The 27,326-nt window shown below is 39.3% G+C and overlaps 1 protein-coding gene across 3 annotated transcripts in view; it reads right to left on the bottom strand.

The window, feature by feature from the left end:
- Syt7 (Synaptotagmin 7) overlaps window positions 1-27,326 on the bottom strand; it is a 167,328-nt gene that overhangs the window by 129,631 nt on the left and 10,371 nt on the right. The window contains exons 1-2 of one of the 3 annotated variants that reach the window (XM_071705767.1): window positions 13,102-13,460; window positions 12,518-12,557 (exon numbers count right to left, since the gene is read on the bottom strand). The exons of 1 other annotated variant lie outside the window; for it this stretch is intronic. The gene's annotated coding sequence lies outside the window, so the exon portion shown is untranslated. Of the gene's footprint in view, window positions 1-12,517; window positions 12,558-13,101; window positions 13,461-27,326 lie in introns of those variants that run through there. One more of the 3 variants, XM_071705766.1, reaches the window with a different exon arrangement.

The raw sequence follows: 27,326 nt of genomic DNA on the forward strand, positions 1-27,326 counted from the left end.
TTAAATTTGTCTCGATAATATCACTAGTAATAACTATCAAAATATATATTTAAAAATGCGATAATAAACACTAATTGCATTAATTGCAAAAATATTAATTTAATTAACCTTCTAATTTTCGAATTTACTTTTGTCAAAAATAAAGTTTCATACATAAAAAAATGTAATTTTACATTTTAGATTTATTTTTTTCACAAAGAATTACCCTCTCTTTATTTTACTGTATCTCTGAATTGGTGGTTTGTGTAACACTGATTCAGAAATATTCGGTATAATAGTATAATTGAATCTTTTTGAGGAAATATTCTTCAATTTATACATTTTCATTTCCACATAATCATTACCAAAAATTAAATTCCCACATAATCATGAAAATTAAAGCAATCTTTCACCAGAACCGACGGTTATTCGTTTGCCATTTTAATAGCTTTACCATTTTCCATTCATATTTCATTTTATATTGTACACTTGAAACTGTAAACCTTGATTGAAGTATGAAGCAAATGTAAAATAATATTTTTATTTAACGAACATTTAAATATCTGAAAATACTTTTTTGAACCTTTTCAGAAACCCAACAACTGACGTACGTAATAATGATATCTGGGAAAGTTATTTGATTCAAAAGTATTGAAAATAATGAAAATCCGTATACAGTATACATGCATATCAAATTGTTTTAATATGTTCCAATTTCATTTCGTTCCAATTCGCAAGCGCTTTTTTGGAAACGCGTTATGTTAAAACTTTTTATAGCCAGTTTTTACTGGACCAAAGAAATATACTTTATTTCAACATAAAATCGATAGACAATATGTATAAATTGTTTAATGCGTCCTTTGATCTATAGCCTATATATAGCTTAAAGAAAAATTCGCTTAATGGGGCCAATCAACCGTCCGCTGGTCACTGGTGTATTTATGCTACTACCTTCCGTGCAATTAATGTGCGAAGTTCGTTAGCGGGCTTGTTAAAATCGCCAAGCATTCGCACCGGCGCGGCGCTGACCATCAATAGCCGCAATAGAGCGATCGATGATATTTGACCCTCCCGAGGAGTTAAAATCAACATTAACTTCGAGCACCGATGCGATATCGAACATGTGCACTACACGATTTACATTTCAGTTGCTTCAATATAAAGCGCGCAGCGACTCCTTTCTTTTTGGATACTATATAGTGGTCGTCGTATCAACCCGGCCTCGACTCCGCGATCGATCTTCGGATTCAAATATTCTCACTTGATTCGTTATTTATGTGGAATTCCCACGTGTAACCCAGCGCGTTAATTGAAAACGGATTACTCCAGGATTTCGCTAAAAAATAACCATAAGTTTTTCTTTATTGAGATATGCAGTTGCAGGAGAAAACTCGGGGAGTTCAAAAAATAATGCTTCGTAAAAATCGAAGTTAAAACTGGTCAGTTGGAAATTCAATAAGTCTTGATTTCAAAGAAAACCATAATTAAGTACACATATATTATTCAAATTATCTGCACCTCATAATTTTTCTGTTTTTGCAAAATTATACGAATGAGAATAATATTATGAAAATGATAAAGTTATAAGAAAAAAATATTCCTAAAATAGTTTGACGAGAAAGCTTTTATTAAAATTTTCACAACTTCTAAATATTTAATCGCTAATAACACGAAGGCTATGAATTTCGTTATTTTTAATAAGAAAACTTAATCTCGAGTGATGGTTGGGAGAAATCTATGGACAACAGAGAGGAAATCTAGGTGTTCTGAAGTTTCCTATGTGTAGAATCAGTTCCACGTTGCGTATTCTGCAATCTGTAATGCAACTATCACGACAGACTATTGTCAATCACGAACTGCTACCGACCATTCGCATCGGTGCGCAATTAGTTAATCCGCCGTTAAGCTTTCAATTAATATCTGCGAAATCTGGAGCTCTCGCTCGAATCTCCGTGATAATCCTGAAAGACTTAAGCTGTACTCTTACCTATCAGCAGGTGAAAATTGGGTCAAGCGACACATCACGGCACGTGGCAGACCCGCAACTGTAAATCTCCGCGGGGCGCGGCGAATATTCGATTTGCGCGAATAAAAATTTCGCAAATCGCTCGCGGCGATACTGTGGATGATAAATGATTTACGACGTGCATTCGCGACACGCTCCTCGACGGGATAACTCCCTCAAGTGAACGCACGAGACGTCTTTACGAGTCGTCGCTCGCGATCGGGCGTTTCGATCGGCGATGAGTTTCAATTCGCAATGGAAACGGGGAATACCTCCGTAAATGTCTCTCTCTCTCCCTCCCCCCCCTCTCTCTCTCTCTCTCTTTCCTCTCTCTCTTTCTCTTTCTTTCTTGTCGGTCGAAGTAACTTCACCGGCTTGTGCCTGACGCTTCCCGACGGAACGTAGCATCAATCATTAGAATCCGGATCGACTGGCTGACGGATTTCCCTCCGGACCGAAACGACGTGAGGCGACGGGACGCAACGCGACGCGACGCGACGCGACGCCACCGACAGAGACGCCTCCTCCTTTCCTACGTGCGCCGACGAAGGTCGTCGAATAACTCAAGGGCGGTTTTCCCTGACGACCGGCTCGCAAACTCACGAACAATCTCGGCGGCGGCGGCCAAACTTACATGGTGGAGATTGGATGGGAGTATAAGTTTGCCCGCCTGCAACATAAGTGCGCATAATGCAATACGGGGAAGTTGGATCTTTGATGAAACAGGATAGGGTGACAGGCTGAACCAACTTGTACCACGAAGACGAACAGCAATTGCCCTTATTATGTTTGTATCAGCTGAGTAATGTTGTGGCACAGAGAATTTGCTATACGATGCACATTTACAATAGAGTAGATTATGCAATATGTACATGTATGTCTAAGGACATCTATTCATACAATAATGATAAGTGATGAGACTGCACAAAAACGTTGCTTGGAATTATCTTAAGATTGAGTTATTTTGTCATATAGGTGGAATTATAATATTAAAAAAGATAGCGATTTATTATAAGCCCCCGAGCTTATTTCATTTAGATCGCTGGCGCACTGCGGCCTAAGACTTTTCATGTTCATCACGTTCAAAATCGTGCTTTCTTTCACATATCTTCCGCGCGTTATATATATTTTATAATGACAAATATATATAAGACGTATTACGTGTTTCATTTCTTACGAAAGTTTTATTCCAAACAGCTTTCTTATACATTATATTATATAGTTTGTTAATGTATTTGTTAATTAAATGCGAGTTAGAGTTTCTTGCAATTATGCGACATAGTTTTTGTGAGTCGGATAATGCACTTCGGGAAAAAGATAAGAATATACATTTTTTCTCTGTAGTTTTGGAAAACTTCCAAACTATCAAAAGACACTTTTACGCTTGACTAATGGTGCAATTGTGGCGTATTATAACGATGCAATCTGCTTCATAAAAACGTTTATACTCCAAACTTTTATACTCGAGAGCCTCGAGCTAAAAATGTCATCGTATAAATATGTAATGTCTCTTACCACCATTCGCGGTATCAAAACAGCACGATGGGATAGAAAATGGGGGGAAACTTTTCCTACTTCTCCCATAGTCAACAGATATGAACAAAATGTACAATATTTAAAAACATTACTCACTGCCACAAAATGCCAGACTTGCTCTGAAAGATACAAAATGAATAGTCATCCATAGTGAAAACTTTGGATCACGTGAAATAGAAATAAAATGGCACAAAAGAATGCTAGAAATCCGTCTTTCAGTTATGTAAAGTGCTGCGAGATAATGCATATAAGAGGAGGAGATGCGTTTCCTTATCCTCTTAGAAGATATTCCAAAAGAAAAAGTACACACGTTCAAAAAGGAAAATAGATAAACTTTATATGAAGACAATATCTGAGAAACGTGCATCTCTCATGTTGTCGTATCCATGCAAGCATCGAAGATAATATACAAATAGATATATCCATCATTAGTTTATCCAACAGTTTAAAAATGTAATTTAATATCCTCTAAGAGGATCTTACAAAATCGATTATTAATTAAATTATAGAATTTATAATATTTAACAAAATATGTAAAAAGGTTGTTCCGGATCTATTTATAGAGAAATGTGATCAAACCTGCAGAAATATATACATATGTAAAACCTCGAGACGATAACGTTCTTTCGCGGAGACTTGCGAGACGATAACGTTCTTAGCGCGAGAAACTCCAATTTGCATAAGAAGTTTCACCAGAACGAGACATACATAAATCGTATCTTTCAAACGTGTGAAAACCTCAAAATTTCAAAGAATCTTTAATAAGAATAAAATTAGATGCCAGCATTTATCTATCGACAATAATAATAATAAAAAAAATAACATACTGGTACAGCTAATAGATACGTCAAATAACCAGGGTGAGTAATTTCGTTATCTCGCCGCTTTACTTTTCTCAGGCGAATTTATCTTCGAGCGATAACCGAGATGAAGTCACACACTTGGCGGAAAAAAAGAGAATATGAAGGAGAGAGATAAAAAGGAAGTTCAATCAATGGCCTCGTGTACGATGATCACTCCACGTTCACATGATCATGAACTTCGCGTGGAAAATAGCTTTGCGGTAATGTGGCACAAAGGCAGCGAATCTCCCTCCGTCCTCGCGCGTGAGCCGTATTCCTTTATGACACGTAGATACTATTAAAATAACGAACCCTCGATTCTCCCGATGTGGCATCGATCGGCATGCCGCAGAGGATTCGAAAAGCGGAGTTTTCGAATTAATTATACTTGCTCGCTGATAACAACGTTCTGACGGGAAGAGGAAGGAAAGCCGCGCGCGAAACATCTCTTTATCCCGCTCTCCGTTTAGCAATCGATCACGAAGAACAGGTCACGGGGATATTAATGTCTTCACCGCCTCTTGTTCTATCTTTCTGTCTACTCCTTCCCCCCCCCTTTTCTCTCTCTCTCTCTCTCTGTCTCTCACTTCCCTCCAATTTACCCTGTTTCAACCTAGCAAGCGGGCTAATGGGAATTTTGTACGGAAAAGATGGAGTTCTCAAATATTGAAGCGCAAATATACCAAATGATAAGTACATACACCGTAAGCGATACAAATGTAAAAGTAAGTCGAGCGATAACATAAAAACGATACTCTTTAAACGTGGATAATACGAGGCGCAATAAAAAGCGAATGCTCCCTTTCTTTTTTTTCGCACGAGTTGTAAATTCACATGCAATTTCAGTTCTGCGATGTTTCGTTAAACGATTAATGAAAAAGACTATTCCTGACAGTTTTATCTCGCATTTAATTTGATTAAGAGCTTAATTTTGTTAAAAAACTAAACGGTTACGTCGTAAAAAGAGATAACCATATATAGGATCTGCACGCCTACGCAAAATAATTGTACACAAAAAGCGAAAATATTCGCACATACCGTCGGTTCTATTATCCATTTTATTTATTATTTACATCAAACTCACTCTGTCTCGACTAACTTTTTGGCTCATTTACCATAGCTTCTAATATTCACGAGAACGGAAAATTTTACATAAAAGTGAATTTAATATAAAATATTAATTACAATTAATTACAATATGAGTCGTTTTATCACTGATTCAGCTATTGTTATTAAAATAACAAGCTTCGTACGTGGCATTGTTATTCAGCTAACAAATTTCACGCATATGTATTTATTCACAGGTAATATCGATTCAATATTTCACGACACGACATGAATATTAGTGACAATATTTTCAGCAAGACATATAACGCTGCTGGGCGATTGATATAATGTAAGAACCGTGTTTTCTCGACGTGCATGGGAACGAGGAAGCTGTTTGCTGCGAAAATCTCGCTCTACGGCCCTTCGACCTTCCGAACAAGCGGCATGCTCGTTCCTCGAGAGAATCTCAATTTCTCTGACGGAGGATTTGAAGCGAACCGGAACCGATTACCCACTTGACCGCGACTTGACATCGGGCTATGTCTCTCTTTCTTTTAGATCGCTCCCTGAACTGCGTACTGCGAAACCCGTCTATTCGGAAAAGCGAAAGAATATATAATAGACGAAGAGGCGCCGTTGTGTTCGGTGCTTTTTCCAGCGGCAACTTTACATCGCAGGCAACTGTGCATCATAGGGACTGGCATTTCGCGTTCGCCTCGAGGAAACGTGTAATAGCCAGCATTTTTTTTAACGAGGGAAGTTACGCACGCATATAGGACATGAACAGAATAAAAATAGATCGCACGTTATAGCGTGTATGCTATATAGAATGAATAATGGGGCAATTATTATAATCTTGTGGAGCCTCCATTGCTGACTTGGCAAGCGTCCTATTTAAAAAGCGATCGACCACGTCACGATACAGAGCGTTTTGAAAAGTGGTGCAATAATTATGGAACATAATCCTGAAATCTAATAATTCTCTAATAGCGGATTGATAACCGGTGAATTGTGGCGATAATAATAGCGCAATAATTATAGTAATAATAGTAACAATAATCGTTTACATAAACGACGCACTGAATAGATTTTGAATATAATCCAATGGTGTTGCATCGCGCTTAATTTAGCGATAAGTAATTAGTGAATAGTTCAGTTCAGCGAAGGATAATATTTCCGTTTATCTACCTCGCACTTTTTGTTGAGCGCGGAAACAAATACCGGATGAAATAAACGCCGGATTGAAGGAACATGTACATAAAGGTTTAATTAGAAATAATTACTGGAGACTGCAGATTATATAAGTCTTTTATAGGTTCTTTACTTAATTAATTAGCGAGCATCCGTTTGCGGGTTATTGTATCCATTTTTAAACAATCTGCCAGCTTCTCAATGTCTTTAATTAGAAACCGATAAGCTGACAAAGGAACGAACGATTGACGCGCGATACGATTTTAGGTTGAAACAAGCCGTGATATATTGACCTTTAGTTCTTAATCGTATTGCGATTGATTTATATCATCTAATTAACTATTTTGAAACTGCAAGGTTAACACGTGCCGTGCTAATTCATGTGGTTCGATCAATCTCGCGAAAACCTTAAAATGAAATATCAGAAACGTAAATTGTCAGGCAAAACAAATTTATTAATTGCTTAGAAGTACAATTCATCCGTATAATTATCATTATACGGATTGACGACCATAGCTAGCGACAAGTTTATTGTTTAATTATTATTTATTGTTTAATTATGCCACGCCCATTCATGCGGATCCCTGAACGCAGCTTGTTCTCCATTATATGCGTATCAACGAGACATGTCGGTATCATGGTCATAGCATTGAACGTATTAACCATTTCCCTATTCAGAACTACTATAATTGCCTGCCGTTTCACCGCGCATTAAGAGCGGTATTGTACGCTTATCTGCCGTTATAATAATAAAGATGATTTGTGGCTTAAAGCGGAGCACTTTAGATGAAATGACGAGATGATGTGCCTTTTTCGCTAAAAAATATGCCACTTCAAATCTTTTTAAAATATCCCGATTGCCCGATGAGAGAACAATTTAACTGCTCTCTGCAAACAAAACAAAATGATGTCGTAGTCTTATTACAAATTTAGATTTATCTTGTTATGTACACGATGGTTTCTATCCGTTTATGATTCGTCTCGTTTTGGATTACAAGAGCCTTCAGAGGATTTATTAATGACCTTAACCAATTACGGACTTAATTTACTGTCGCCTCTGCATCCTTTGAATAATAATCTTACGTAAATACATTTATGTTTATGTACCTATCAGTCTCGACTAACCGGCTCTTAATGGATGCCTTTAAGCCTCTTACCGCTGAAAGACTACTCTTCTCTGGTTCGTTTATAGACACGATAAAGATATAGACAAGATGTAGGTACCGTAGAGGAATCATTGTGTACCTTCTTTTACAAAGCGTAATTATAAAAAAGAGATATCATTGTAAGATATTTTCATTGCTGCGAGTTCTTTGGCTATACTCCGCCTCTCTTTCAACGTTCGGTGCTAATGTATTTTGTAGAAGGGGCTGAAGTTCGGTTCCCTGTAATTAACAGTGGTAACCGCTTGCACAGCTCGAAGTTCGCCGATAAATTTTCACGTACGAAACTACATCTCGGTACTTCATAAGTACAGTTCCTTACTATTCAGTAGGCGATAATGGAACAATATCGCGAGTAAGCAGAGTTATCGGTCTAAATTTCTCCCAATGAGATTCTACGATTACATTCTACAATCTGGAAAATACATTTTCTTTGATGGAAATTTGATTATTATCTATAATATTACTATCATTAGATACACGTATATTGACGCTATAAATAGCATTTATTGTCATTATTGCAATTTATTTTTATCTTTAGTATTTAAATAACTAAACTTTAAATTATTTCATAAGCTTTATTTAATTTCCTATTAATAGATAATTTGTTTAATTATTTATATTTTTAAAACATTGCAGGCATTGATCAAGTCTATGAAAATTTTTAATCTTGTCGTATAAAAATATCTAAATTTATTTTCCAACTGCAAGGCTAATTCATAATTTACGTAATTTTAAACGAAATATCTGCAACGCGTGAAAATTTAAATTAATAACGCTAATATCGTAATAACAATCACTAAGACACATTAACTGAAGCTAAGTAAAAAGTAAAATCTAGATCTGTTTTTATTTCGATTAGAGGTAAAAAACTTGACACTTCGCCATTTTGTACAGCGCGGAAGGAGTTTCCGTAGTGCTTTTGTGAGAGCTCTCGTTCCGCGATTTACTGAAAAAAGAAAGAATTTAAAAGCACTTCTCTGGCATACTTTATGGCCCTTGTGCGCAGCAGCAACAGATCAGACCTTCTTGGCGTAGAATAAAAAGGTTCGAAGTAAGATTAGATGCGATATATTCAAAATAAACCTTATATACTATATGGAGTTGCTCCGTAAACCTTTCAGCTGCGATACCAATTCTCCGATCTCAATCTTCGGATGAATCTGACAGTTGTAGAAAATACGACCACTGTATACTTTTAGAAATATAATTTACAACCCATATAGAAAGAAAGAAAGAGAAAGAAAAAGCACAAAATTTAAAATAATATATCGCGCGCAGTCTATGTTGTTGAAAGAGACATATGTTGCACAGAAGTCAAAATCAATACAATGACGTACGCGCGGGTGAGGCAACAATTTCCGAAGTGCCAACTGAATTCCATTGCACAATTTCCCAAATACATTTTTATTTTACACATATATATGTGTATATTCAAAAAGGAAATATAACATAACAATTTAATATAACATAAAGCAGTAATTATTTAATTCTTAATTTAATAACGAGGTTTTAGATACAAAATCAATGTCAAGTTTAATTTAATATACTTCTTTACTAACGTCAATCATCTGGAAAATATGTATAATCACGAAAGAGTGATCGATTCAATTATCATTTAATTACTTTGCAGAGAATTTTGAAATAATCTGCAATGAGCGAACATCAATCATCTTTCTATTGCACATGTACATATTCAGAAATTAATTTAATATATCCTAGTACGAACAAGAGAGAGAGAGAGAGAAAGAGAGAATCTTCTTTACTCGAGAGAGAATATAATATACACAAGTATCCTTATAATACCGTTCCAACTATTCATAACAAAAGGACAATAGTAAACGCGTCTTCCACGAGACATGTTTCTGTTGAATAAGCTTACTCTCCAGACTTTATAATAAATAGCGCCATTAGAAGATGAACGCTAAGTACATAAAAGCGACGTTAAGTAACACTTGTGCTAAATTAAACTATCTATCTTCATACGTCCACCTAGTAAATTGTAAAAAAAAAAAAGATATATCGTTTCAAAAATATATCGTTATCGAGATCTAAAACAGCAGAAATAGAATAGATACGTAGATAGAAATATAAGAAAAAGATGTTAGATATAGATTGCGATACGTAAAAGCGACTACAATTGTGTTGGTAGGAAAATATCGCTGCGATATGAGCACATTTCTCTCCGTTCTTCTTACTCGAGTTCTTAAATGGCGCGATGCAAACGTACGAAGAAAATAAAAATTTCACCGCGACACGCTTCCTCGTCATGACGGCGCAATAGGAAAATAAGTCTCGCGATCCCCGAAGGCCCTTCCGCATGAGCATGAAACGTGAGCAACACATACGCGGCATACGTACGCGAATACCTATGCGAGTACCTTGCCCGCCAACGCGGCAAGTACTCCAAGGAATTTAACGGGTATACGACGTAGACTGCCCAAGGGTGTGTTGTAACAAAAGGGCGTGTTGTAACGAAGTTTCATAAAACGCTTATGTGTACCTTCCCTATATCGCATCCTGGAAGCTCGTCACACGGGACGCTTACTTACCCATTAATAATCGCGTTAATTATTACAGGAAAGTTACTGGGAATTAGCACAGACAGGAATTTCATATACCTTAAAGTAACAACCACGCTTGGAACAATGTAGACTCTGTAATTTCTTGTTGATCGCAAAGCAACTCGCATTCGTCATTGAGGGTCACTACTTTTGACGCATAAATATGAAGTTTCAAAATTATATAAATGGTTAAGGGCGGAATCACTCTATATTCATATAATAAAATTGTGATAAGAGATAAAGAGGTAGAAAATAGCATCTGCTTTCTCATTTCCGTATTTCTCGAGTTTCTCAAGAGTGATTTAACACTTTTGGCCGGTAGTGCGCGTTACAGAAACGTCGCATTTCAAGAAAGACATCTACGGCGTAATACAAGTAAGATTTCTTGTTCCTCGCGGACCAAGTGACGCTACAAAAAGAAGAAATTGTCCGAGAGATACGAAGAAAAGGCATCAAAACTTTCCGGGGCATTCCTCTTGAACGTAAATAGAGTAAGATTAGTCGATATTTTAAAATATACGTATATGAAAGGAGCGAGACGAGAATGGCATATTACAAATATGAGAAGAGGGATGCGAATTGGGCGGATCGACGTGTCCCAAGTTCGCCCCTATTCGGCGAACAAAAAAGAACGCACGAGGGTTGAAAGAATCGTTTTCGGTCAGTTAACTCCTTTCGGAGCTCTCGGGCCATAAACGCGCGCGTACCCGCTTTCGCGCGCCGCGCCGCCGGAGGATCGATACTTTTTAACTCGCGATACAATCTTCCCGCATTCTACTTGTCCATTTAATTATTACGCTATTAGATGCTGTCACGACAGTACGGCGCGGGCGGTTCACGAAAAACGCGAACCCGGACTTTAAGCACGGAAAATCCGGGGCAGAAAGGAACGTGCCACGCGACGGCATTATTATCTCGCGGTAACACAAAGCGCTCTTTTTCGCGGAGAGTCGAGCTGCATAATTATTCTTAATTACGTCAGCGTAGAACACGTCATGTGTGTCCGAAATTGCCCTTTCAAGCCCCTTCAAAAGGCCTTCAGATTGCTCGACTGCTCGCATTGCACTTTTCGCGCTGAATTTCGCGGCTGGAATGTAATATAAAAAACTAGAAGGATGTGACTAGCATTAAATATAATATTAACGCCCGTAGGGAACAAATTTTGCAATTAGCAGTTTTGCCTTTTATTATGCAGAGTTTTTTTTTGTGCACGCCGTGCTCGCGCGGTGCACGGCGAAGATCGCGGCGCGAGGAGAAAAAAAAGCGATCCCGCATGTGAGGATAAATCAAAGTGCAGAATGTTTTTCCCATATCTTTCTCTCTATCGCGCTGTACGACTTGCACGACTTTCATAACTCATTCTAACTTAACTCGTTCCGAATTAACTTCTATAACTTATTTACAGCGTGCCGTCCATAAATCTAGCGGGTAATATATGGCGGGTAACGACCTCTCTAATTTCGAGTTTCGGGAGACCTTGCCTCGCGTACATTCTCCCCTACACACACTTGACGAACTTAAGCGGAAGGCCCATGGCACATAGATAAACTTAAGCGCTAAGACTTAAACAGTAAGCAAATTGGCCAATCACTCTGTCAAGAATCATCGAAAACTTAAGATAGCTATTGGTCAATTTGCTTACTGCTTAAGTCTTACTGTTTAAGTTTTTCTACGTGCCATGGCCCTAAGGGCAGTGATGTCAGAATGAGACTGTCGCTTCTCGGCAACATGAGTGATTGGGATGGAGTGCATAGAGGTAGGCTGACTGTGGGCAGTCTAGACACACCAAACCGTGACTTTATAAGCTGCGTTCCGATATTCACCGCTAGTACTAAAAATCTATAGTGTACGTAAACTACAGATTTTCAGAGCTGGCAGTGAATATTGGAACGTAGCCATAGTTATCATTCAGGATACCGGAGAAGCTGCGGTCCCATTCAGGTATCACTATCACTGAATGCGCGTAACCTTCTGTAATAAAAAGTTGGCAGAGGATTATGAATTATAACAATATTTTCTAGGCTCTAGAGAAAGTGTCTATCTATTTCAAGGCGATAGATTATGTATTATATTAGTTCATATATATTAGTTCATTTGTAACATATTTTTATTACATTATATTACATTTCATTGTAATATAATTTTTACAAATCTATTGCCTCGATATTAAAATAAAAAAGAATAACTCACCGGCCGATGCGCAACAGCGGAGTTGTCACCCTGCGTTGATCTGTAACATAGAAATGTTTTTACATTAAAGCAGCGTCCAAGGTGATTGATAATACTATAGAAGTAAATAATTATCGCGCCCGTTAAATTTTTAAAACGGATATCTGATTTAAAATGAAGAAACAATCGCGGCCGCCGCAAGCGGCTGCCATGCATATTTCCGCGTTAACTCGCATAATTCATCCGCGAAAAATCGTGCAAGTAATATTACCGTGCGAATAAGAGACCGTGTGAATAAGAGAGACGCGACGTGCGCGACGTAATATCTCTTGTCGCATGTACGAGCCTCCGCACAAGACTCCCGTATGATAGCGTAGCGTAACGTAACGTAGATCAACGCACATGAAAAGTATTGACGTATAACGCCGTAATTAATACGTTTCTTGTAAATTGACCCACGTTTCGTTACGCTACGTTACCGTACGAAAGTCTTGTGCGGAGGCTCTACCGGAGATCGAACTCCGGCCGAAATTGCGCCGGAGTCAGACCTCGAAAGTGGCGGAATCCGTCACAGGACTGACAGAACAGCAAAATAATACACTAACCTCACGATCGCTCCGCTGTCGCCCGATGCCTCCCAGACCTCCTCCTCTCCTCGGGCCTCCTCCGATGTTGCATCTCCGTCGACGCACTTACGACTCACGACGTTCACGCACGAAAATCGACGATATCGTCGCTATTCGATCGCGCGACACTTTCGACACTTTGCACGGCACTCCCGGTATTAATCTCACGGCGCGACGCGTACTTTGTTACACGGCAACGGAAGAATTACGGTGGAGAAGCTGCGAACGAAACTACACGATCCGCTTGACGCCCGTGACGCTTGCTGTCCCGCAGGTAGATGCTAATATGGCGGAGAGAATTTCGTAAATTGCGCGGCCAACTTCACTCGCCAGTCGCCACTCTCGCCAGGAGCAATCGTCGCCTCGTCGCGCGTCGCGCGTCGCGCGTCGCGAGGACTTGCCGCTTGTCAGGCGCGATTTTGGTTAACTGCAATTAAATCACCGATTTATGAATATTCACATTCGTGTCTATCCCCCACGATTACCATATATCGCCAAATATCAAAATATGATGAATACAAAGTTAAACATACAATGTTAATAGAGATTGTGATCCGTGATTGCTAATTAAACACGTTGCGACGTTACTCGATTCAGGAACCATTCCTATCCTTTAAGGCCATCGCACACGAAAAGGCATAGCACAAGACCGTATATGCATAGCATAAGACCGTCTGGACCAATGAGCATCTTATGTAAATTAATATGGCGACTTTATGCTCATTGGTTTAGCGGTCTTATACTCTTATGCTATGCATATAGCCTTTATCCGTGTTCCGAAAACGACGCGACGGCAACACGGCAACTTTATTTCGAAGCCGCGCGACACGACGACGCGAGACGTACGCGAGTGAAATTGACGATTGAGAAAAGCGAGACCGATATCCGAAAAAATGTAATCGAAAGTCAGTATTATCGAATGCGATATACCTCGATGTATCCGTATAAATCCCGCTAAGCACATGTATTAAATGAATGTTCGATATATCCGTAATCAGTTTTCCGTAATCTGAACCGTCGAAGTCCGATATACCTGTATAAGGATAATATTTCATTTGTCGTACGACAAATTTTTCAAGCGTATTGATTGGCTACAAAATAGAAAATTTCTAAAAACTCGAGAACTTTTCTATCTTGCGACCAATCAACATTTTTGAAAAATTTGTCGCACGACAAATGAAATAATTCAAATAATACCCTTACTCCGCGTTGCGATCCGAGAGACCGTAAACGATAGGGCGAAGTCGCGCGTCGCGCGGCGCCGCGGCAACACGAGTGACGAGGATAGAGTGGGGGTAGGTGACTGGCACGACAAACGCGCACCGTGCTCCAGTCAGCTTCACCCCCACATTCCATCCCCACCACTCATGTTTACCACGGCGCGGCGCGCGGGCCGCGAGCATTTGCGCCGCTCGCGCTCGCGGCTCCATTCTAAATTCTAACGTGATTAATTGCTCTCGGATCGTAGCACGAAGTAACACACGAATCACGAGTCCAGCGTGGTGATTTAGGCTACGGTCAACGTGACGCTACAAATGCTTCGAAGCATTCCTCTTCTCTTTTCTTTTAATGAAGAAAGAAGGAGAAGAAGAACGCTCCAAAGCATTTGTAGCGTCACGTTGACCGTAGCCTTAGATTACGAAAAACTGTGATATATCGAATGTTCAGTTAATACATGCGCGTCGCGGAATTATACGGATATCGAGATATAATATCATATTCAGTAATATTGGCCTAGTTTACACCGATCTCTTGATACGCGTATCAAATAGTATATTTTAACTGATCAATCAATAATCAAACTAATTTACTAGTTATTTACTATTTAATACGCGTATTAAGTGATCGGTGTAAACTAGGCCATTGGCTTTTGATTACATTCTTTTGGACGATCGATCGGTCTGCTTTTCTCATCCGTCAATTTAACTCGCGTCGTGTCGCACGGCTTCGGAATAAAGTTGCTATCGCGTGGTTTTCGAAACACGGATAAAGGATACGAGCGTTAAGTTGCGCGTCAAACGTACGTTTGATTTTTCAAAAAGCACGCATTTGATTGGAACGTAACCTATGGAGACGGGCGAGTTTTTAAATTCATCGATTGATCAATCGCATTAGTGCCCATCTACAATAGGTGTTTTAAGCCCTAAGCCCTAAGAAATTGACCAATCACAGTCAATTATTCTCCTCAAATTCAACTGTGATTGAACAATTTCTTAAGGCTTAGGGCTTAAAACACCTATTGTAGATGGGGACTAATGCGATTGATCAATCGATGAATTTAAAAACTCGCCCGACGCATCGCGCATGTTTGACGCGCGTTATAAAGCCCGGTCTACATATAATGATCGCAGTTCGCGAAACGCAAGACACACGTACGCGCAGTTTACATTGTCAATCTAACCTCTCTGTGTATAGAGGTTATATTGACATGTAGAATGTAGACTGTGCGTGTATCTTGCGTTTCGCGAACTGCGAATTATGTAGACCGGGCTTAACGCGTGGATACGCGCGCATGGAAACCAGGAGTAAATAAAGAAACGCGCCCGCCCGCGCTACGTGTTAATTAGCGACCGCGGTCTCTAGTAACGTAGCACGTTCAACCTCGTAGGTATGTCTTGATATTTGGCGATCGTGAGGGATAGACACGAATGTGAATGGAGTCCGTAAATCGATTATTTAATATTGTAGTTAATCAAAATCGTCTGACAAGCAGCAAGTGTAGCGTTCTCGCGACGCACGACGGTTGCTCGTGGCGAAGTGGCGAGTGAAGTTGGCCGCGCGATTCGCGAAATTCTCTCCGCCATGTTAAGGCTCGCCCGTCGCGTTTACCTGCGGGACTGGCGGGACTGGCGGGACATCACGGGCCGACGCTGACGGATCGAGCGGATCCTAGGTATAGCGTCGTTCGTGGCTTCTCCGCCGTAATTCTTCCGTCGCCGTGTAATTAAGTATACCGCGCGTTACGCCGCGAGATTAATACCGGGAGTGTCGAGTCGAAAATAGCGCGCAATCATGAGCGAGGATATTTTCGCGAGTGAAGTAAACGAGTGAGTGAGTGCCCTGACGCGGAGATGCGACATCGAAAAAGGACCGAAGCCGAAGAGAGGAGGATGCGGCCTGGGAGGCATCGGGCGACGGCGGAGCGACCGTGGGGTGAGTAATTCTTTTATTCGTATATTATTTCTGTTCTGTCGTCAGTCCTGTGATAGATTCCGTCACTTTCGAAGTTTAACTCCGGCGAAATTTCGACCGGAGTTCGATCTCCGGCATATGCAGCAAGAGGAGATAATACGTCGCGAACGATGCGGCAACTGCTAATTGAAAAGTGTTATTTCCGGTTTGCTCTTGTCAGTTGTGGTTGTCAAAAGAGAGTTGATGAATTTTTAACTTTCTGGCGACAGCAACTGATGGCAATCCCCGCAACCGAAAATAGCACTTTTTAACTAGCAATTGCCATCCTTCGCGACTGGCGACGGCGACGCACGGTGCGTTTGCGACGTATTTTAGAATGGCCCTTATTCGCACGATCGTAATATCGCAAGATTTTTCGCGGATTAATTATGCGCACGAGTTAACGCGGAAATGTGCAACCGCTTGCGACGCCGGCCCGGCAGCCGCGATTGTTTCTCAGCATTAACATTTTAAAATCAGATATCCGTTAAAATAACGTTTTAAAAATTTAACGGGCGCGATCATTATTTACAAGTATTGATTATCTTGGATATTGTGATTTAATGTACAAATATTTATATGTTTCAGATCAACGCAGGCTTACTACAACTCCGCTGTTGCGCATCGGCCGGTGAGTTATTTTTTTATTTCAATGAATAAACTCTCTCTCTAGAGTCTATGAAATATTTTTATAATCTATAATCTTCTGCCGTCTTTTTATCACGGTTACGCGCACTCAGTAATAATAACACCAGAATGAAACCGCCGCTTCTCTCCGATATCTCGAGTGATAACTATAAAATCACAGTTCCGTGCGTGCCTAGTCGGCCTACCTTCACTCCATTTCCACCACTCATGTTGCCGAGAAGCCACGGCCCATTCTGACATAACTGAGTAAGGGTGAGGCAGGTTCCATTCAGCGGTAAAAAAACTTTTTTTATATCACTCTTTAATTAATCCGCAACTCGGAACTACGGCGGTAGTTTACTTATGGTCAATAACTATGTAAGCCCGTCAGTTCTAAATGGTTGAGCATCGCCGGGCGATTATCGAAATCGAAAGCAGACTTTCGCGAGAACTCCCTGTTAATTTTTTTATAACGCTATAAATATAATCACGCGTTACAAACTCGCGAGCGCGATTTCCAGACGCTCTATATCGAGATCCGGGCGCATAGCCACCGTCCCAGAAACAAATCGCACACGCGTTCGCGTTTTTTCTCATTTACATAGCCGCATTTTTTATCGTTAAGGCTGAGGGTGACGGAAGGGGAGGTAAAAAGCATCTGTAAAAACGTCCAACGTGAACGAGAGGCGAAAAATCAATAGCGCACGTCCGCCGAATAAATTTTTAGCATGGGAATTCCGAGACCGGTAGACCGCGCTCGGGAACTTTTTTCATTTTCGTCAACACCTACACGTATATACCGGCGACCAGGACCAATAGTCGGATGGATACTCCGATACGGTTTAACTCGGTCACCATAAAGTATTCAACGCGCCCGCGTGCTCTCGAAGATGACTCGAGTACTCGACCCTCCCCGCAGGTCGAAGATTTCTAAAGCAGCGGAAGTACGTGTTTCGTGTCGTCCGCCGCGATCGATCGATCAAACCTTGAAAGACGAAGCCAGGAGGAAGAATTGCGAGAGCCGCGAGAGAGTAGGTGGAACAGATCCGGAGTGTGTCAAAACGTCAATGTAATATCGTTTCGGTCCGATGAATTTAGATGGGCGCAATTGAGCATGAAAGTGATTGACACAAACTGGTCTAAATTATTTTTAAAAAAGCGCTTTTTTCTTTATCCTTGGAATAAATCGGACGGTCAGTAAATGAACTCTATCTTTAAAGAAATGTATTTTTTACGTGACACGAACGCGATAGCGTCATTAATTTCTGCTTCTGTGAAATTTATCCGATAAAATCAGCCGATACTTTATGAATAAGTCTCATCGTCTGTTCTCACCGTTCGGTAAGATTGACATTTTCCGGTCGGGAATGCTTTCGAAGAAGAAAGAGGTAAGTTTGATCAATAAGCGCATCAATATGGTCATAATTATTGAGCGCCGCAGAGTTGTGGTCAATTAATAAGCTTCTAAGACTATAATTCTCTTCAATGGTACTGAATGAGGTGCGTAATCAGATCGCGCTAATTATTAATACTAAATACCGTTTGAAAAAAAATTAAATGTGACATGACATTATAAGTGACATTACAAGTCCGCGCTACGTCAAACAAAAGGAGATTTAAATCAATCCGCTGATACCATAAATAATCAGATTATTTATAGTTCATGTATAGTCTTCTCTTACACGCTTTCTACCATCGCGAGAACGATAAAAGTTACAAACGAGAGTTCGTAACAATTCGCGACAAAAAGAAAACTTTGCCGTTACTTATATAAGGCAGACTTTTCCATCGTCGAAATGGGCATAAATGGATAGAGATCGATCAAACTTTCGATTAAACTCCATTGCAAAGTTCTTTGCGGCATTAATCGAATACACTCTCGATAGAGTGTGTCGCAGACGCGCGTGCTTGAAACGGCCGATACTTTTGGCCAGCTTGAAAAGGATCCAAATTGATTCCCGGGTGAATAACGCGCGCATGACTGTCGCGGAGAGGACGTATGTACAGTAATTAACGAGCCATGTCCATTCGATTTTGTTTATTGCCACAGAGCATTGGACGCGCCGTGTACGTCCATTGTAATTCTCAACGCAGCGGTGGCAACACACCGGGTGCCTCCAACGAGGTCAGGATCGCCGACAAATAGAACGCACGACCGAGCGTTGCGGACTTTGATGTCACGCACAGCCTGAAGTTCAAACTGACGAGCAACGGTTTACGTGTAATTAATATCCATTATATAGCCCACCGTATGACGTATCATACGCATTGTTGCCATTCACCTAAAGCGATCTGGTAATGAAAACACGAATGTCTCTGAAGCCGACAATTAGCTTCAAAATACCGTCCCAGACTTTAACGATTTAATTAGACTTTGTCCTCCTTTCCCTCCTTCTTCCTCCCTCTCTCCGGCCGCCGCCGCGCCGCTGTTTCCACCGTAAGATTTTGTGAGAACTCATTTCCGCAACGCCGTTTCTGTGCTATCACCTTATGAATTTGATAACAGCCTCGCCTCCGACTTCCTATCGATCTTATCCGCGTTTGGTATAGCGCAATATAAAAGTTGCTACATAAAAGCCAAAAGGAGTTAATTCTTAAGAGAAGTTTATATTATTTTTTACAAGGAAGAAGTATATAACAATAAAATTGTTAAAGTTCCTAAAGCTTTAATGCAGTAGCCGATAAAAATAACCCAATAGGAAATATTTCAAAATCACCGATACATCCGTATCCAAATCTCTGTTCCTAAATGAACAGTAAATAAGTACTTTATCCTTAATATTAATATTTTCAAAATGTATATTTTAATAATTTTTACGTAAATATTTTAGTTCTGGTAATTCCTTCCTCTTTCCTATTACGGAGTAATATAGGAGTAATATCAGAAATAACGGCTTTAATAAGTCATATTTGAAGAATTGAAGCATGGTATGTACCTCTCATTGCGTTTCTGTTGGAATTGTGAATTATTCGGTCAGCACGCTCTTATTAGCTTCATCGATTGCAATATTACACACGCTACTGGCCGATTAGGATATAATGGACTGTTGGCAAAGGCGAACTGCCATTACTTGCGAAGAAAGGGAGAATTATGATATTTTTATCATACCACAAACTCGTGTTACGGGACGCTCTCATCCGCCATAGCTCCGCCATTTCGATTTTACGCTCTTTTACTAGCAAGTATTCATATAATTTTAGATTCACGAGCTCATAAATTTATTTTTAATAACAGTAGTGCAATTTAAAATTTAAAGCAACACACGCTCTCTCTCTTTCAAAATCAAATATGCATGTTTGTTAAAAAAAATGGCGTTATATTATTTTCATGAATCATAAGATAAGTGTCATAACTCATTCAGTTATGACACTTATAATTAGAGATTAATATATCTTTTTTTTTATCTTCTGAAGAAAACATGAGCCTCTTGGTTCCGTAAAAAGACATAAAATTGACGTAAATGCAACTAAACCGCAAAACAATATTGATATTGGTAATCGTGACGAATAAACTTCGTCAAGATCGCGCATTAGAGACACGAGAACCGCACAAACGTGGTATTCTTTAGAACACTTCAGTAGAAACTTCGTTTTTTGATGACAATTCCCCGGCCGACCTCCTTTCTAATTTATCGACCCCCGATGACCGAATGCCGTCCACACATTTTCGAACAGGCCACGTTTCGTCCGATGGATCCCCGCCGCAATTGCGGCAATTGCGACGGTCGTAGCTCAACTCACCCACGGCAATTAAAAGCGTGACACGGGAGACGCCGTAATCAAGACAATCCGATTGCGATAACGGCGTCACAATGCCTTCGTTATATCGAAAAAGAGATACGTAGGAAAAGCTCGAGTTTGAAGATTTTCGAGATTTTGTACTCGTCGTGAAGATTTGAACGAATAGAAAAGATTTCAAATAAGTACAGTATTTTCTCACAGACATACGAATCTTATAGTTTGAATTAGTAAATATTTGAAAATAAGAGCATATGAAATAAAATCATAATATTAGAGACAGCAAAAAATCATGTAAGCGTTTCTAACACTCAATTATTAATTTAATTACTATATAATATTATGTAATTATATATACACATTATGTATATTATTACATAATAATATGTATAATGATATTATATAATAATAATCAGTGTGGTGTAAATACATATACGTCGATTAAATAAAATAGGGAAGATGGAAATTTGCATTTATTTCGAGAACATAGAACGAAGTATATTCTATGTCAAGTTACACAGTTTCTCGTTTAAATTATAGAAATGGATCACTGTTACTGTTCAATGTAACTATACGTCTCCAGGTCAACTCTCCAGCATCAATATATATGGAACGAGAGATATTTTCCCGTCCTCGTGAATATTCTCATGAATATTGTAATACTGTATAATCGTTGATTTGTGCCCACATAGTTTGTCCACAATCAAAATTCAACGGTCGATTTTAAATTACAATTTCGTTTTATTCAAATCGTTAGTTTTTTATTATTATTATTTAGCAAATTTTTTGTCTCGTGAAAGCTGGAATAAATCATAAATTTTTAATAACTTTTGTTAAATATCTTGATAATTAAATCTCCTATTTTATGACACTGCTAGTTAAAGTAGCTTAAAATTAATGAAAGTCTGTGTTTCTTTTTAATTGCAATCTTAAAATTTAATTTACCGAAGTTTTTTTAATTTTCCAATGTTATACAATCTCTTGTATAGAGAGACTTAGTATTGTAAAAATTCCTACAAAGAACGATGTGCATTTATGTCTCAAAAGAAAAAATCGATTTCAATCTCCTGGAATAATGCACCTCCATCCAATCGATTTCTTTTACTGTTTGCTGTCATCTTTAAAATACGCCAAAAAATGTATATTGAAATACGTAAAATATATATATTGAAATACGTAAAATATATTCTTAAACATTAATATTTCCCGAATAAAAAACTAAATAAAGAACTTAAATTTAATTGCCGTGTAGCAAAAATAAAGATAATTTGTATTTAATTAATTAAGTAAAATAACCTTATTTGTCAGTTAATTTGAAGTCAATTTTTCTACTTTTTTAGTTTAACAGAACTTGAGAGAGCACGAGTCTTAATTGCCGAGATGTCTGACTTTAAACTTTTGAAAACTGCAACAACTTCATTAATGAAAAGTCGATCTCAAACTTTTGGAACATGATCGTACTATTAAGTCTCACCCCGAGTCTCACATTTTACGTTACATTCTGCATGATAAAATAAACCATTGTGCAAATTTATAGATAATGTAAAAAGACGCGTCAATACAGTCTATATGTGCCTGCGGCTTCAGTTTCGTTTATATGTATTAGATATCTTATCATCGATATATCAGCCGTAAAACCTTACAGTACGGCCATGACAACCAACGACCAATGTAAAATAAATATAGAGAGATTTCCGAGAGGGAAAAGACGGTGCGATAAACACCGAATGGAAATGTCAGTGAGCGCAGCCAAAGCCGACGCCGCGCTGCGCCGCGCCGAGGTCTTATCCGAGTGACAGACGGGGATACAAACCGAAAGCCCGAGAAAATGAAAATACAAGCACGAATTTTGTTCGACGGAACATAAAATTTTGGGGGCGCAAAAGCAGGTTGAATTATCTCAGTTGTCCTCCGAGCAAGATATATCACCTGACCTTTGAAAATCGATTATACCGAAAAAGCACTTAACAAATTGAAGCAACGCAAACTCGCAGACCGAAATCACTTTCCAGAGAAGTTTAAAAGCGACATTCATTATCAACCGCGTCTCATTATTTTCGGCAATCAGTAGTAATCGAATACCGTGTTCATACTTCCACGATCTCATCTAACTTCGAAGTAACATAGCGTTTCACCCGTTCCATTTTAGTTCGAAGAGTTACATCGCTCCAAACAACTAACATATTGCAACTTATTATTATTCTATAAAGATATTTTGCCAAAACAGTAGGTAATGTAAAAAGTTACAAGTCTTTTACGTCTTTTACGTCTTTTACGTCATCTGAGATAATGTATCTCTTATTTTCTGGAACAAAAAATTCCATTATATATTGTTTGTTCGAAACCGGCATTTTAAATTCAATTTGTAACAAGCATAAAATTATTACTAATCTACTTTCATCGAGTAAAAATAATATTTCTTTCAAAGGAAGTAACTTTGCTCATGGCGGATTGATATGACCGTTGAAGTTAATGCAAAAAGGTCACGCAAAAAAAATATTTCAACAATGGTATACGGTTGACGCAGAACCGGCACCGGATTTGCTAGAAATTTGTGCGGCGTGGCCGTGAACTATATTCTGCAAAATTTATCTTCGGTAATGTATCGCCGACGCACAGCGACGACATAAAAGAGACGCATCGCCACGTGTTTGAAATACAAATAACGAGTAATGTTATTTATAATTACGCAGCGAAGCCATTCTCATTTAGGTACATTATGTGCACGCGCGCGATGAATTTTCCACGTGCAATAACACAAACGAGAGATCATGCCCCTTCAACGGCAACGCGATATGTCGGTCACGCGGGTGTATAGAAATCGATTTTTAAAATGCCCTTTTATTTCCTAGGGGAGAGCATATTTTACGGCGTAACTGAGTGAAACGCACCGTGACGGCCTGCATTTTATAACTAGATTTCAGCTAAAGTCGTTGCAAGAATGCTTATTTCGCGCGATTTGTATCTCGCACGAAAAATGCAGAACGGACGTATATTATAACTGTACATTAAACATGCACAATTGTCAAAAAATGTACCTAGTAGTAAAATGAAACTGTATTTTCCGCACAGCGGAAGCGTCTCCTCGTATCGAAAAATTCTTATTTAGCCTTTTAGTTATATGTATACGCGAAATTATTTCACAGCCAAGTTTCGCCAATACGATAATTGCTCAATTCCATTACAAAATGGTTCTAAGAGAAAAATGTACTATATTAAGTGATTTATTCGTACGTCGCACATTGTATGTCATTTCGGACATATGTATTATACGTACTTATATCGAGCTTCTCGCGTCAACAAGTAGAACGACCTAATATTGATCGGACGATGGTGTTATATCCTGTATTTAAGACATTTATTTTTAAGGCTAATCAATCAATATCACTCTCTGCCCAAACAATTATATATTGAGTATTCTGACATTCGATATGTTGGCTAATCACAATGATGTTGATCGATAAAATTCAAAAATGTTATGTTTCCAATACTCCGGACAACCAAATTCGTCGCTTTTACAGATCGTATCAAGATGTTTAAAATCTCCGTTGCATGACATTTTACCTCAATGCATATTTGCGTGAATGTAAATATAGTATACACACCCCGCGTCCACGTATATTTCGCTGCAACATCAGAGAAGCATCGCGTTTGGTCAAAAATACCCCAAACGAGATTTTTTTTTAGAGATTGCCCTCCGCAACGTACGTAAAATATATGTACATGCATAATATATATGACGTATTTTTTTTATATTTCTATAAAAATCATATATATATGCCTTATAAAAAAACGTGCGATGTGAGGAAATGAAAAATATTCTTTTTTTTTTATATGCAGACTGTTGTGCGCGCTAAAAAATTGACGGGAACACTTTTCAGATTAATTCCTTAAGGTGATTACCAGAACAGAGAATCGCGTCACGAATGCCGCGAGTGAAAGAACGGTTTAATTTCATCCATGTTACACTCCACGAGCTGGGAGAGAAACAGTTACCATCTAACCGAAGACGAATTGGCGTCTTCGTTCTTGCTGAATATTTTAACCAGATCGCTTGAAGAAGCGCTATTGTAACACTGATAATACCGAATTAACTCGGAGCACTTGCATAATACATCTAACACCGGCTCCCCCGCGAGTTGGAGCTTTAAGGGATGGAAACGTCGATGGAAATAAAACGCGATGGGGCCAAAATTCGAGCGTTTATTCATAGTTGACCCATTCTACTCGCCGGGAATCGTCAATACCGGAGCCGTAACCTTGACCGTTTCCCCTAATATAACGTATCATCTGCGCCTGATTGATGGATCCACGGTAATCAGATATCTCTCCTGCGAATTTTTTTCCCTTCGTAACGAAGGGTTCCTCCTAATGTGGCGCCGTGTACTATCATTAAGATAAACAAGTACTATATCGATCTATCGCGAGGAGGTTCGCAGGACGGCAGAATGATATTTTCATCCCAGGTTCCCGTCCCCAAGATATATGCTTGCGTTTCGTGGCATATTGATCAGTTCTCCCACAAACTCTCGCTTGCTCCGCTTAAAAAAATTGTTCAATAATGTAGTCATCGAGTAAGCGCCGCGGTCACGTTGTAAATAATGTCCATCCTCCTGCACATCACGACTCGGGAATTCCTTACGACACAACATTCAAGGCGAGAAATTGCTTATTCTCTTTACCGTACGCTAGTGGACATGTAATTGTAACGAATTTTAAGAGGGTAGACAACCTTGACAAGCAAAACATTTTTAAAAGAATATAGAATTATATGTGCCAAAGCTTCAAATACTTAAAATTTTTTATTTCTGAAATATTTAACTTAAAAAAAAGGTCTATTTTTTCGCGTTTCAAGATTGTCTAGCCCCTTAAAATATAAAAAAAGTTAAAAAAATTACCGTTTTTTTTATTCTAACATAAAAATAGGATTTATACGTAGAATTTAACTTCTCGTAGGTTACTGATAAGTATACTTGCTGTATATATTTAAATCTACATTACACATAAACATTTAGATTCACCCTTGGAAACGGATATCCCGTTTTTCTATTTTTATTTCTGTACCCCAACAATATCGGGGCGCGAAGGGTTGAGCTCGGAAGGGTTGCGACACAGAAATTCCAGCAATGTTATAGCCAATTAAAATTAGCGCTATAATTTGCAAGACACACATTTGTATCCATATCAGAGTGTTCTTGTTTTTCTTCGCATTTAATGGGGTAACAATGGAGTAACGACACGCCGCGGCCGGCCTGTCCTACTCGATGAAAACTGTGTTCGTACACGGCCCACATCCGTCGTAGCGACTTAGACCCGTAGCATGTATACTTATATCACCCACTTTCCTCGAGGCACAAGGTCCCTCGTTATACCCCACGTCGATTACAACATTTATAGCCGTTCGACTACATTGCTCCATCCAGCCAACTAGCCGGCTGATGTTGCTCTCTATATAATGTCGGACACCATACGCATACAAGCGCGCGTGCTTTGACATCAAACCAGTACTATCTAATTAAGCTGCTCTTTCGTATGTATTTATGGAAATTAGTTAACGGCACATTGGCGGCAAAATAACATTGATAATAACTTCGAGTTGTACGAATATGTAACAGGTCATGCGTTTTAATCGGAATATATAATGCGGATTAATTACGAGACGAAAAGATAAAAATTCCTTTTGCTTTTTCATTCTCGGCGGAAATATAGAAAAGAGTATCGCGATGCGAGATCGACAGCGTTTGAGGCAGAATTTGACAGCTATCTTTCGATCTCACTGGAGTTTGAGGCAGAATTTGACAGCTATCTTCCGATCCAATCGGCAGTTCGTAAATTACGGCGGATGTGGAGTACACGCTTTACCGGCGCGGGCGTCGCTTCGACGTCGGCGTGACTTCGCACGTACCTCCGATGGAGAGACGCAAATGGAACAAACAAATTACCGCCTCGCGATAACGCGGACGTATACACGGGGCGGAACAAGCCGGAAGGACTTCCATCAAAACTTGTTAATTCGAATACGAACCCCGGAGTGGAGAGGGCTGAGAAATTGCGTTTATCCCACAGGGATAATTTCAATCTCCCTCGTTGCTTATTGAAAGGCGGCCTCGGGACAGGACATATACTTTTCGCAGCGGGTGATGAATCGCGTTATACTAGAATACCTTAGTTTATGTAACAACGACGGGCGAGGATTCTTCCAAGCCGAACGCCCGTCCATCCGGGACATTACGGCTCTGCATTAAGGCTCTCTCTTATCGACGCCTCGTTATCGCGGCCGTCCGCGATAAATTATAAAGCCCGAGGCGAGAGAACGGGGGGGAGGGAGGCATTAACGTGTCATCGGGACACGGCAGCATAATAAATAATTCAACGAGGCAAATAAACTTAGCGCATGTCGTCCCGAGGAAGGGAATTTACTTCGAATCCTGACATGCGATGCATTCCGGTATTTGCGTATTTCGTATCTATCAGCCGCGACCGAGAGAGAGGATATCGATTCCCATTCAGTGTCTTATAATTCAAATGCCGCTTTGCTATCGTTGGGATTAGGAGAACAGTAAACCGGTAAAGAACAGTTAGCTCAATCAAGTACAATGGCCCGAGGTAATTGCGTGCGAAAATGTGAAACCTATTAAACTAAAGCAGATTGTATAATTTATTTCCCT

This window comes from Temnothorax nylanderi, unplaced genomic scaffold (genome assembly GCF_030848795.1).
Source record: "Temnothorax nylanderi isolate EJ_2023f unplaced genomic scaffold, tnyl_v1.0 TNYL_tig0047_pilon, whole genome shotgun sequence".
In the NCBI taxonomy this organism is placed as follows: Eukaryota; Metazoa; Arthropoda; class Insecta; order Hymenoptera; family Formicidae; genus Temnothorax; species Temnothorax nylanderi.